We start from the raw sequence: 14,684 nt of genomic DNA on the forward strand, positions 1-14,684 counted from the left end.
GGAGGAGGGGACGGAACTGGGGTGGGGTGTGGGGAGAAAGAAAGTATTTCAGCTGTGAAAAGGCTTTAATTTGCTCACTAGTTCCCCTTCTACGAAGAATAGAAAAAGCAAAACCTACTTCAGGCAAATTTATGATTCTAACTTTTGGCAAATGGAGCTGCTTCCATTAATCTTCCTGTGCATTTGAACCTTAGCAGGACTCTATATAGCAGTCAGAGGCATGGATAACGACCCTTCTGCCTGCAAACTCGCTTTTAGATGAGAACACAAGCTCCTAAGCCGGTAAGATTAGTCGAGGAGAAAGAGGGGAGATAAAGTAGGTCCCTCGTTACAGGGCTTCTGTTATTGATAAGACCTCAGAATAATTTGTTTGACTCGGCGAGCTTAAATCTGGAATCAGTTTACCCTTCCAGGCAGTGCAAGCCTCCGGAGCTCAGTGGCAACCTTAGATGCTCAGCGCTGATATGGCTCAGGAGGAAGCCCTGCTTTGGGGCCAAGAGCAGTTCAAAACCACCTCTGAAGCCTCATATCTGTCAGGCTTCTTAGGTTGCTTGTAGCTTCTACTTGCTTTGAATAAAAAATGTCAGAGCAGGTGAATGTGAATACAAAGGATGCTCACATGTTCACAAACCAGGGAGGCTGAAGCGGCATAAACATAATTGCATCACCCTTTATCGCTAAAAGCCTATGTGTGTAATGTGCTTATATGGTATCTGTTGTTGGGAGGCAGTGGCTCTGGGCAGCCCACAGTGAGGTCCTCGAATCAGAGCTTCAGTATAGAAATCTGGCAGTTCTTAAGACTAGTGAGTTTCCTCTTCTTAAGTTAAGGGCGGTGCTACACACAGGCATTTTGTAAAGTTGCAACAGCTAACTTGATCTGAGTGATAAATCTGACCTTGGGGGAAAGACTGAGAAAATTGTAAGAGTACATGTATTTATTATTATTATTATTATTATGATGATGATGATTTTAGGACGAGGAACACTCTGGTGAGCTAGGCAGCTCTGCTCCAATATTTGCAGTTGACTTCAGTGTTCTGTTATTTAGAGCTCTTACTTCCTATTATGGATAGTTGTGATTTTATGAATTGTTTGTTGTACCGAAAGTAATGAAATGCTACTAACTTGATTTTACATCCCTTCCCATAGCTCTTAATTAATTGTGTGGCTGTGTACAAACTTCTTTCTGTCACAAGCATCTTTACCATTTTTCACTAGACTATAACAACTGATATCAATAACTTGGAAACTGAAGCAAACATTTTTACCTGTGTACCCGAAATTCTAATTTGGCCATCTGTACACTATGTACATATATTGTCACTGGGGAATCCAGACTATTATTTCTTTAAATGTGGTTGAAAAATACCTTCTATAAACCATGGTATGCCTTCCTAACCACATTGCTGCATGGTCACCAGTGTGGTGTATGGCATTGCTTTCTTTTCTTTCTCTCTTCAAGTGTGTGTGTGTGTGTGTGTGTGTGTGTGTGTGTGTATTCTGTGCACACACATATGTCAAAGTGCACATGCCTGTGCCCATGGAGGCCAGAGGAGGATCTTAGGTGTCCTGCTGTATCATTCTCTCATTCTCTGCCTTATTCCCTTAAGACAGGGTCTCTCACTGAATTTGGTTCTAGGCTGGCAGCCAGAAAGTTCCAAAACACTACTCCCTCTATCCCAGCATGGTCTGGAGTTCCAGGCACACATGGACTATCAGTTGTTTGTTTGTTGTTAGTTTCTTTCCATGGATCCTGGGAATCTGAACACAACTCATCCATCATTCTTGTGGATCAAACACTCTTATGGGCTGGCTTTTCTTCTTCAAATAAATTATTTTTTTATGATTATTACCACTTCCTCCAATAATCATATCCCATCTCTGGGTCCATTTGTCCAGTTACAGGGCATCTGTATCTCAAAAGGAACAGTTTAGTTAGCTTTGAAATTCTCCAAAGTTTTAAAGGAGACAGAATACACACTGCATTTAGTCAGCTATTCGATTGAACACAGGGCTCCCAATGGAGGAGCTAGAGAAAGCACCCAAGGAGCTAAAGGGGTCTGCAACCCTATAGGTGGAACAACAATATGAACTAACCAGTACCCCCAGAGCTTGTGTCTCTAGCTGCATATGTAGCAGATAGCCTAGTAGGCCATCATTGGAAGGAGAGGCCCCTTGGTCTTGCAAACTTTATATGCCCCAGTACAGGGGAACACCAAGGGTCAAGAAGTGGGAGTGGGTGTGGAGGGTATGGGGGACTTTTGGGATAGCATTTGAAATGTAAAATAAGAAAATACCTAATAAAAAAATCTATAGCAAAGCAAAAAAAAAAAGTATTTCAAGACACATTATAAAATACTAAGTTCAACATGTCTCCATGACTAAAGATATTAATTCCTTTAATTCAGGTCTAACTTCCTTATTTAACCATAGAATTCTGTGAAATGTGTTCTATTTTAACATTATCCATAATTATTGTCTTAAAGTGCTGATCAGTAACTTGTTATAAAATCTCATTACAATCTCAGCTATGACCTTTTATCCCACTAGAAGTGTCTTATGTTTCATGTGCACTGAAATGCATTAATATAATTATCAATATTTTATTAGTATATGGTATATATTCTTTCATTAAAATTAATTATTGAAATATTTTATATATTATTTATAACAATGTAGTTATTATTTAATAATATTAAATGCCTTAACATTATGCCTGCTGTCATACAAAGAAGGGCTTTGGCTATTTTATTCAGGCCCTAGTAGTTAAAGAAAATAAATGCTAGAGCTGACCCTGGTGATGGTGGTGGTGATAGTGGTGGTGGTGGTGGCAGCCAAGAGTGTGAGAGCAAGAGAGCTGACCCCACCCCTTGTCTGCCTGTGTGGTGTGGCGGGAAAGGAAGGGATGCCCTCCCTCTTCTCCCTTCCTGCCCTTACTGTCTGCAGAGTATGAGAACTGGCCTGGAGTTCATGAGAGAGAGAGAGCTGGAGAGTTGGTTCTGCCCTTCACTCACTGCAACACAGTAGGGTAGGTCCAGGTGGTGGTAAGGGTGGGGAGGTACTGGGAAGGTAGTGGGAAGGTGAGCAGGTCCCAAGAGCAGTAACACAGGAGAGCTGACCCTGCCCCCTTGCAGGCTGCAGCACTGGTTGAGCTAACAGGGACAGTGCTGCTTGCTAAGCTCCTCCTGGTGGTGCAGATGCAGGGAACTGGTGGCTGAGGACTTCACTATCACTCAGGCCTATATCCAGGGCTTTGAGTTGGCCCACCCCAACATCCATATCATCTATGAAAAGGTCAGTCTTGCAGATGCAAAGCTGCAGGATCTACTGACACAAGGCACCAAAAGGATATCCAAGAGAAGCCCTGGTAAGGGTCCAGCTAGAGGCCTCAAAACAGTCCAGTGATTCATCACAATCATCAAGTAAAGATGTGAGGACCAAAGGGTCTACTGTGTGATATACTGTGTGATACACTGTATGATACATTGTGTGATATATTGTGTGATTCACTGTGTGCTACATTGTGACACACTACAGCCTTTACAACAATATTGTCTCTAAATTCTGTCTTATTTTCTTCTGTGGGAAAGGTTGCAAGGGCAGAGGGCATATATGAAGAAATGGGGAAATAACTGGGACTGGGGTACATGATGTGAAACCCACAAAGAATCGATAAAAAGTTTTACAAAATGATTTATAAATATACCTGTATGTTTATATGCACATATAGCAAACGTAAGCATAACAAACCCATCAAAATTTTTTTCAAAAGGTTTCTCAAAACATTATTATATTTTATACAAACCTCTTGTAGGAAAACTAGGATTTAAGTATTGATGTTCCCCAATCTCGTTTTCATTATAGCTTCCAGTCTTACCATGTTTTAATTACTGTCAATAACTAACAGGATTTTATAGCTTGATCATCAAATCTCATACTTGTCAGAGACTTTAGAAACCACCTAGTGTTTGCTGACCCTGGGTGATAGTTTGAGTCATCTAGGATGCTTTAAAAAAAAAGTAAATAAACAGACCTCCCACAGTTGGAGACTCTGCTATTAGAGGCAGTGGGGTTTTAAATGCCATAGAATGACCATCATATTTGACAGCATTCTGTGGCAAAGCAAATTTTCTTTATAACACTTAGCTAAACTTTTATTTAGCCTGAGATTGACCACATTGGGTGCTAGGAAACATCATCTCTCCAAACTATGCCTTTGGTTTTTCTTTCTGACATATCTGTCACAACAGCCTTTCCCAAACTGGAGCTAATCGTTCCTGTTACCTGTACCTGATTATCTCAGTGTCACTTGTGACAAAAAAAAAAAAACAAAAAACAAACAAAACCCTTATGTTTTGTTTTATGTTGCGTTCATTTGACTATTTGAAGGTGACTTGAATGTCTTAAGTTCGCTTCAGGATCAGCAAGCCAAAATCATGGATAGTTTTTGTGGTTGTTGTTGTTGTTCTGAATTTTTCAACCATTTCAGCCATGGTTCTTTTATGGACACATTGCCACCCACTCCCTCTATTTTTCAAGGATGTCTAGAAGTACAAATGAGTCACCATCCTCTGAAGCTATCAAAGATGTGTTGAGTTGAAAATTGTTCTGCTATTTATATGGTTCTTACTCTCAGCTGACGTGATTGTGTTTCCATGATACATGCTGATGATACGCCATCTCCATTGAATTAATGTGACATTGGCTTGTTAAGGTTCAAACATTAAGTTTTTTGTGTGAAGCCGTATTTTGTTGGATTTATTCCAATAGAGCACATTACAGGGGTGTTTTATATCTTGATCTGAAAATGTATATACTATTTCTCCCAGCTTCTTATTGTTCTTGAACTGGTAAACCTACTTGCTCAGTATGTCTGTTTCCAGTTCTGGACATTTAAACACAGAGAGTTAGAGTTGTAACCTAGAGATCACAATAGGTATCCACACATTACTTCAATGGTCAAAACTACGCCGGGTACGCCGGGCGTGGTGGCGAGCGCCTTCAATCCCAGCACTCAGGAGGCAGAGGCAGGCAGATTTCTGGGTTCGAGGCCAGCCTGGTCTACAGAGTGAGTTTCAGGACAGCCAGGGATACAAAGAGAAACCCTGTCTCAAAAAAACAAAACCAAAAAAAAAAAAAAACCCAAAAAGAACTAAATGTACTTGTAAGTTCTAAATGCACATTTAAGTTCTCTCAATAATACTTGTTTCTGAGAAGACAATGAGAAATCTATTAAAACCTTACAAAAATCTAGATACTGCCTAAATTACCAGACTAGGAAAGCAAAGAAAGGGGTTTCCTGAAAGCAGTTTGTTCTCTTGTCACTGTGATGTCTTGGAGCTTTTGATAATTTACTTCTAATATCAAATTCCTCCCTGGATTCTGAACAGTTGTCATCATTGAAGTCTTGGGCTAATGAAATCTATTCTTTCTTCCTAGTTTTAAAAATTGGACCAACATTTCCTAGTATGCAGTTTCCCTGTATCTATTTTATTACCAAGATTTCTAAACAATGACTATGAATGAGTCCACAATCTTATCTGAGAAACTTTCTCTTTCCTCCTCTGGTTTCCAAAAATCTTTGCACTTCCTTTATGGGCAGTCAAAGATAGGAATTGGAAAGAAGGTGACAAGCTGTCACATGGGTAGGTAAGTCAAACTTGTTTGTTATCCAAAGCCATTGGGAAAATTCATGTTAACATGCCTCTGAGTTGAGATTCTTTCCCATAGAACTGTGCACACCAAGCACAAAGATCTATGCCATTACGTTGACACTAATAGCACTTGAGTGTATCTGAAGGCATACACAGAAGGAGAGAAGATGGTGGGCTTAACTAGACTACGCATCACTTAAGGCCTTGTTATTCACTTGCTTTCTGCATGAGAGGTCTCATTGCCAAGGCAACTTGGAGGAAGTTCTAAGAAGCATCAGTGTAAGCACGTGAACTCAGCCACGGTTCTCTCCATGCTCATAAGCACAGCACAGTATATATAGCTGCCTGCTTTCCTCAAGAGTGTCTTTTAACTCTTGGGCTTGTCACATTCCATTTTTAGAAAGTAAATCTTAAATAGAATGCCTTCAGTTCAACATTTTTGAATCATGAGGTGGAACATTTGACCTGATTTGGAACAGTTATTCTCTCAAGCCCAGGAAGTACTTGGAACTTTCAGTGTTTATCTTGCCTATTCCAATAAAAATCTGCTTCGTTTGCCTTTGAAAGAAATAAGAATGAAGAGTTCTCTTTGTTGCTAAATCTTTGCATGGCTTCCAAGGATGGACCTGAAAGGGGAGGGTGAGGGGACAAAGAAAGGATATACACACAGAGAGACAGGAATACTGTCATGTTCACTGGGCTCTCAGATAGACAGACCACAGCACCAGCATGCTTATTATATACAGTTGAATACTTAGGTGTGGCTATTGCATACAGCTGTATAGAGGAGTGTCTTTATTACAGACAGTTAAAAAGGAGGCAGTGTTTGTGGTGTATAGTTGGATCAAGGAAACTGGTTTGGATAATCTCTGTTGGTGCAGTCTATGTAGTAGAATAGTCCTCAGGCTGTAAATATCCATTGGAGGAATTTGTGTGTGTGTGTATGTGTGTGTGTGTGTGTGTGTGGTGTGGTGGGGATTATGGTGACCATTTTCTGCACATATTGTCAATATCCACACACAGACTAGAAGGGAAAGCCATTTCACTCTGAGACACCCTGACAGGGAAGACTGCAGTTTTCCCATGAGTCTGAGGCAAGGGTCCTTGACATGGCCAGCTCAGGTTACTAGCACATATGCCAACAGGACTTCACACACTCAAGGCTCCTCACACTTTGCCTGTTTGCATAGTTTTCCTAAGTTAGAACACATAGCAGTTTCTAAAGCTAATGGCTGCACTGACTTGCTCCTCACCTTCACAGATTTGACACAAAACAGCTGTATCAGACACTTGCCTTTTCATGCAACAGTTAAATGCCTATGCAACTTTGGGGATTTATTTCTTTATGCCTTTACTTACATTCCACTTCTTCACTTATATTCAACTTATATCAACATAGGAAAAGAGAGAGAACAAACCAGAAAGGAATGGAAAAGCTCAAGGAATTACTCTCCTGCCCTATTAAAACCCTACTGCACCTTATTAATTTTGTTGTATCCCTTTTGCCCTTGACTTCTTCTTGTTTTCTTTGAAATCTTAGGCCTTTCCCCTTCAGAGAGTTTTGTGTTTCTTTCTTCATCAGGATTACTTCTAAATTTCAGAAACAAATTCAGAAAACCTGGCTAATACCACATAATCTGAAAGTCTTCCAAGGCACACAGGTTTCATTTCAGAGTATTTGAAACATGTTCCCCTTCAGATTTGGTAGGTAAAGTTTCCTACACTGTCTCACAGCTGTACAGATCCGATTTTACCCCCTCTATAAATGGACAGACAGCATGATTGTCTTTCTCTTATATTCCTGTGAAAGTCTTCAAAAGCTGATTTTTTTTTTCTCATTGATTGCAATTTGGCTTGGAGTTGCTAGTAAGTCTTTCTTGACTTGACTAATTGTCTCAGCTCATCACTTGTGCCTCTGCCACCCACAAGCTTCAATTTTTGCTTTGTATCTCTTTTGAAATCCTCAGACATTGTTTTATAAGTAAGAAAGCAAATAACTTCGTCTCTGAGTTCTTGGTGGAAACTATGTTCTTCTGTGATGAAAAGGTCCTATTAGTGGTTTTAGAGACCGCAGAACCACCTTTCCCATTAGCATCTATCAGCAATGTCAGGGTCTTCCCAGCTGTATTGCCATGGGGGCTGTGCTCATTAGGTCTTGATCAATATTTGTCCTAGTATATTTATGTGCTAGCACTCTAGCATAAAACTATTATTAGTTAAAGTCTACTTTTGTATTAAATTGATTTGTTTTTGAAATAAGGAAAATAGACTATGGATTTTTTTGTTTTTGAAAAAATATATTGTGCATTCTGACATAAACCAGAAAGCATTCCAGGTAAAAATTTTAATTTCTATGATAACATTACAATAGAGACATGTGATTTAATTTTTTTTCTGTAAGAGAGGAGTATATAATCAGTATTAAATTACTTTGCATTTTATGTGACCTTGATCAGGGTTTTTATAATATGTAATAAATGTGTAAGTGTCTATGCTGGGATATAGCAGTTAGCACTGTTACTGGAGAGGTGTATATGTTACGACGCTATACACATCTTTAAACATGGTAAACATTTAAAAGAAATCTGTGTTCAGGGGCCATAATGACCAGTGAAGAAGTACCTTGCTCTTACCAGACTTTGCAAGACAATCAAATCAATCACTAGTATAGCCATCTCTAGTCAGACAATGTGCGATGAATCAAAAAATACTACTATTATTGTGTGTGTTCTCTGTGTGCATGCGCATGCCCATGCGGTGTCATGTGTGTATAGTGTGTACAGGTAAGAGGATGGCTGTGGGAGTTCAGTCTCTCTCTCTCTCTCTCTCTCTCTCTCTCTCTCTCTCTCTCTCTCCCCCTATGTAGATATGTGGATTCCAGGGAGTGAACTTAGATTATTAGGTTTTGTAGCAAGTGCTTTAACCTGTCACGTCATCTCGCTAGTCCAAGCCTATGTGTGTGTGTGTGTGTGTGTGTGTGTGTGTGTGTGTGTGTGTGTATTTAACTTGTGAAAGTCAGTTCTCTGTCTACTGTGTGGGTTATGGAGTTCAAGCTCAGCAGCATGTGACTTTAACTGGCAGCTCCTGAGGAGGTAAAGTTTTGTCTATATTAAATCTATGGCTTACAAATGTTAAAGCTGAAAATAAGGAACAATTCCCTAGATTCATGCCCACAAGACTATTTTGTTCTACATCTAACTTAAATGCAGTCCTTAAGACTTGCTTTGATCAATTCTGGTTGTTGTTTTTTAAATAATACTGGGTCCAGATCCAAGAGAGAAGTCAGAATTTGAAGTTGTGAAGAATATTCCAACCCCTTAACTTCTCTGGCCATCTACCTCTTAACTTCCATTTCTGCATCTTCTTGTGGGCAATGGGAGACAGAATGAACGAAGTAATAAGTGGTGTTCAGGGTTTTCACCCATCGCATACACTGGATGAATCAGGGAGCTGTAAGCACATGTACGGGCTGCACCAGAGGTTCTGTCTACTTGCAAATAACATGAGACTGTTTTTAGTTTTGGACACAGATTCAGAATTCTATCATTGAGAATCATGAAAACTTTTGCTTTCTGAAAGTTCAATGAATATCACCTCTATAGTTGGGCTATTTGAACATAATTTTATTTTAGTACAAAGGTACCTGTACTTAATTTATTCTCTTATCCCCGTGTAAGAAAAAAATGGAAATAAATAAATATATATGTATATATATTGAAGAGTGCACAGTAATTCTGTCCATAGACTCAGTCACAAACCTTTGCTCCTGAAGACAATTTAAACCAGACAGTTTCAGGAACATCTTATAAACCAGGGCAGGAATGAAAATGTAGATCTGAGAGGAACAGAATTCTAATTTCTGAATAACTCAAATATTTTCTTGCATGGGAATTTTACTCTGTCAATTCCATGTTTAAAAAGACCCTTTGTATTCTTGTATAAAAAGTGGATGTTGCCAGGTGGGTCTTAAAGTACAGATGGGATGGCTTTCAGCTGCCTATTCTGTCTCAGCTCTGGCAGGAAAAGGATGATAAATCCTCTCCCATTAGCAGTCTTCTTTCAGTCCAGGTCCGTTGTGGTAGTAGCCATTGTCTCAGGACCTTTCAAAGCCTTGGTTGTCAGTTTTGCTTTTGATGCCATCAATCACAGAAAAGTAATTGATAGGCTATTGAAAAAGAATGAGCTTCAAATAAAATTCAAGAATAACTTAAAAAAATATATATACATATATATCTTCTAAAATTTTTAAATTTTATAATATAGTTTATATATTACTATATATTATATACATTCTGTATAAATTTATGTATTTATATATATTTGAAGTTTTCTGATTTTTTTACAGATTTATTATTTTTGGTTAACTGGATACAAACTTTTAATATATAAATGAGAAGGAATTATTTATCATTTATTTTATAGGAATTATAATTGATTTCCATTTAGGGATTGTGACAAGAAAGACACCTTTGAAAAGATTTTGGGTGGAAATAAATGGCTGTGTTTTGCTTCAGGAATGTTTGTGGCTTTTCTAGAGTGTGACATTATAAAAGTAATCTTAGCAAGTGTTAAACTTAAACATTGGGGACCTTTGTGGGGAACGGTAATTACAATGCCTTCTGTGACTTCATGGTTTTTACATTTATCAATCCAGGTGTATGTGGTCAGAAAAAATTGTATTAAAAGCACTCTAGATTTGCGTGGCAGAGGCTAGCTTTGAATTCTGGTCCCATCATTATTGGCAGGAATTGCTTCCATATAATCTCTGTCATTAGAAAAGGAGAGCAGCAGCCACACTCTTTCCTGTGTCATCCAATACTTGTGACACAACTTTGGTAAACTCTGAAGTAACTGCAAGTTCCTGTTGGGAATGAACTCTTTAAATATACTGCTGTGGGAATTCAATTGAACATATAGAGCATTAAACTCCTAACGCAGCAACACCAACCAGCCAAGGAAGCTTAATAAACACTGTTGACTTACATGGACCTTTAATACTTCAGTGGAAACATTTTTTTTACGTGGGATTTTTTTTTTTTTTTTTTTTGCTATTTCTATTTGAAACACCACAAATATGCCCGATGAAACATATGACTTTTTTTTCCATCTAGTACTAGTTCATTGTAGTAAAGTTTATGTCTGAAATTCAGAGAAATCTCCCTTCTGGTCATAGTAGCACCTGCGATCCTTTGTAAGGGAGCAGGAGAAAGTGGCAGGTCAGGGAAGCTGTCAGACACATCATTCAGGTTATAAATGAAAGTATTAGGAAGCTTCCTCCGAGAAGGCTGAGTTGTAAGAAACTGGAAATGGGAAACATTGACCCTAGAGAGAAATTCTTCACACAATATTTAGTTTGCCTCCTCCGAGACTACTCCTTTCAATTTTAGAACAGTACTGCTCACTGAGATTTTGCAGTTAAATAGCTTTTCTACAACCAATTGTGGACTCAGTTCTAAAAAAGAGCAAAAGAAGCAAAAATGTTTGCAGAAGGGGAAAAGCACTGCTTGGCTTGAAGTCCTTGACTTGGCTCCTGTGTCCCAGGCACAAAGCATGTTTACTATATAGCTTACTTATTTTAAACACATTCTCAAAAACCTACTTTTCATTTCTCAACTTGCTGAAATGGCATCAATTTGTTTCTAGAATACATCTAGGAGAGTTTTAAAAATTTCTTTAGACACTACAAAGAAAGAAAAGTTTGGTAGGACATCTATAATGAGCACATTAATTTAGAGAGATTTATCCAATCCTATCCTAAAAAACTGTTATAATGTATATATATATATATATATATATTACACATATATACACTCATACATATTAGATGACAGTGTCAAAAATTTTAATATAATAAGACTTGATGACTCAGGATAAACAACAGTTCTCCTTTCTTGCAAACTGCAAAGACTCAGCAGGGTAGATTCTATTCTGTACCCAGAAGCACCAAGTCTTGTTTGTAGAGCAGAGAAGGTAAATCACTAGGCTGATAATGTAGGAAACGCTTCCCCTAGACTTCAGGTAGTGAAAACTTCAAGAGGTAGAAAAACGTCTTTTATATTTATCACACTCCTGATTTGCAGTATTTCCTAAGTCAGAGTAATAAATAAAAGGTGCTTTCATTCTTTTTGTTGGAGCACATGACTGGACTTGAGAAGAAAGGGGACCATAAAGCATTGAGGCAGCCGAAGGAGAATGAAGAGCTCAGACTGGCTCAAAGTGCACAGAGCTCTTGTTCATTCCAGCCCTCTCTATTTGTAAACATAATGATAGCAACTACAGGAATCTTCTGTTGGTGACCACACATACTCTTTTTTCTCATGTGTTGAAGTTCCAGCCCCTTTACAGACCTGCTCAAGTGTGTGTTCAAAAATCACTTTACAATGCACTGAATCAGACCTTCCTATTGGCTTTTTCTTAGTCAAATAATCAAGACTATGTTAAAATGAAAGAAACCAGCAACTCATAGGCTGTTTGTACCCCAAATCGATACTTCATTCAAGAAAGCTTGTGTTTCTAGAAATGGAATTTTGCTGTTGTTGTTTGAAATATGATGAATGTATTTTATACGTATGCAAAACCAAAGGTTTTACTACAGTATGGAGATTTTTATAACAAAAGGTTATGAAAAGGTGGAGTGGGACATGCAGGACTTGATGTACAAACTGGGGTGTCAGATCATTTCCTTTAACATGTTACTACATTGTTGCTGAGGGGCGTATTTAAATTAACTCTGCAGAATGTAACCAAAATGTGGCATGAACATGAAAGTATCCAGGTTTGCCTTCAAGGACCATCTTTAGGATGAGCAGGAAAGTCTAGATTTCAGTGACGGAAGAATTACAATTTTTTGGAAGAATAAAAATTCACACTCGAAATTCCATGGAATTTTAAGGCCCAAACCTCATAGATTCATTTCACTTCCAGAGACAACCGATGTGCTACTCAAAAACATATTAAGCCTCCAGTTCAAATCCCAACCCAACTTTGTCTCCTCCTGTATTAGGGTTCTTTCCATCTATTGAAGCTAACAGGCTCAATTTGATTCCTGGTTGGAGGGCCTGTATATCACTTGGTTCAATTAAACCAGTATTATTTACTTTGGCTGAAAGAAAAGTTCTACAGTCCAGCTTAATTTAAGAGTAAGTCTTACTGTCAACCGTCTATGCAAGGTTTATTGACATTTCAATCTTCTGATTAACGTTCTGGTAGATAGAATCTCCAAACTTATTATTATGACTGTTTACACAGGTATGAAGTTAGAACTCTTCAGCCTTGTACCCAAGAGCAAAATTATTCTGAAATGGTTTGGATTTGGCTGAGTCAAACCTCATAGCCAGCATGCCTCATTTAAAGACCAATACAGCTGTGCCAGAAGAATCTATATCAACATTACTACCAAGTTTAAAGCAATCTCATTTCTAGGAGGCCGTCTTAGTTTGGATTACTATTGCTATGATGAAATAGAGTGACCGTCAGCAAGTTAGGGAGGACAGAGTATATTTGGCTTATGTTTCCAAATCCACAGTACATTACTGAAGTAAATCAGGACAAGAACTGAAACAGGGTTAGAACCTAGAGACAGGAGCTGATGTGGAGGCCGTGGGAGGGTGCTGCTTACTGGCTTGTTCCCCATGTCTTGCTTGTTCAGCCTGCTTTCTTATAGAACCTAGGACTACCAACTAAGGGAGGTCCCAACCCACAACAAACTGGGTTCTCTCACATCAATTACCAATTAAGAAAATGCCCTGAAGGCTTCCCTACAGCCCAAACTTATGGAGGCATTTTCTCAGTTAGGGTTCCTTCCTCTCAAATGACTCTAGCTTGGTCAAGTTGACATAAAATTAGTCTGCACAGACAAATTTAGTTTTCTGTTCATCTTCCCTTGTGTTTGGGACAAATATGGTATCAAGAGTCTGTTTCAACCATTTAGCCAATTTACTCTCTCAAGAAATTTCTGCCCTAAGATTCTGTGTTTCATCTTTGGATGAAGCTAAGCCCACGCTTACAGATATTGTACTTAGTCTCTAGGAAACCAGGTGCTTTTTTTCCCCTGTATCAGTGAAAACAGGGCCTGAAGTAGAAAATTCACTGCACTACTCATTTTGGTTCTTAGATCTGTTTTGACTTTGCCAAACCCATATCCTTGGTTGAAGATGTCCCTGGCAGCTTTCCCCAGGCCACAGTGAGTTGGTCTGTTACACAAATCTAGATCCCAAGGGAGGGCTCATCTTGCTCCACCAAAGCAAAGTTGAAGGCCTTCTGGAAATAAATTTTCTCATAGTCTTATATTTCTTCTGTTTCCAGTAACTGTAATGTTCACTTCATTTTTCCCAGGAATGAATATAATTCCTTTAATATATGTATATACTATATGTGTTTAAATCATTTTAAAATGAAATCAGACATGTGAATCTTTAGTAGGAAGAAAATTAAGGATCCTAAGAGTTGTTGTGGGAATAGATGAATAGACTCCATCATCAGAACTAGTGTTCAAAATGGAGAAAAAAGGTAATCACTCCATTTTTAAATACATAGGGGTGTGTGTGTGTGTGTGTGTGTGTGTGTGTGTGTGTGTGTTGTTAGGAGGATGGAGCCAAGCAAACAAAAGAATGAATGAATCATTTTGAGTACATCCTACTTTTCAAGTATGTGCTTACTGAAAGAATGCATTAATTCTCAGACTTTTGAGGTCAAACCAGCACCTTGACATTTTCTCTAGTGAGAACTCATTCCTGAAAATGAGTGATGTGGCCAGCTGTGTTCAATAGGAATCCTTTTTCAGGGAAAATAATGTATGCCTATTGGCTATGGATTCCTGGTTCTCCTGTAGAAGTAAATTAGGAAATCAGCCCTGAGATTCCATCTCACACCAGTCAGAATGGCTAAGATCAAAAATTCAGGTGACAGCAGATGCTGGCGAGGATGTGGAGAAAAAGGAACACTCCTCCATTGTTGGTGGGATTGCAAGCTTGTACAACCACTCTGGAAATCAGTCTGGTGGTTCCTCAGAAAATTGGACATAGTACTACC

At 38.6% G+C, this 14,684-nt stretch overlaps 1 pseudogene; it reads right to left on the reverse strand.

The window, feature by feature from the left end:
• Positions 1-12,607: 12,607 nt before the first annotated feature.
• LOC110300214 overlaps positions 12,608-14,684 on the reverse strand; it is a 17,119-nt pseudogene continuing 15,042 nt past the window's right edge.

The sequence above is a fragment of the Mus caroli genome, chromosome 8 (genome assembly GCF_900094665.2).
Source record: "Mus caroli chromosome 8, CAROLI_EIJ_v1.1, whole genome shotgun sequence".
NCBI classification, from domain to species: Eukaryota; Metazoa; Chordata; class Mammalia; order Rodentia; family Muridae; genus Mus; species Mus caroli.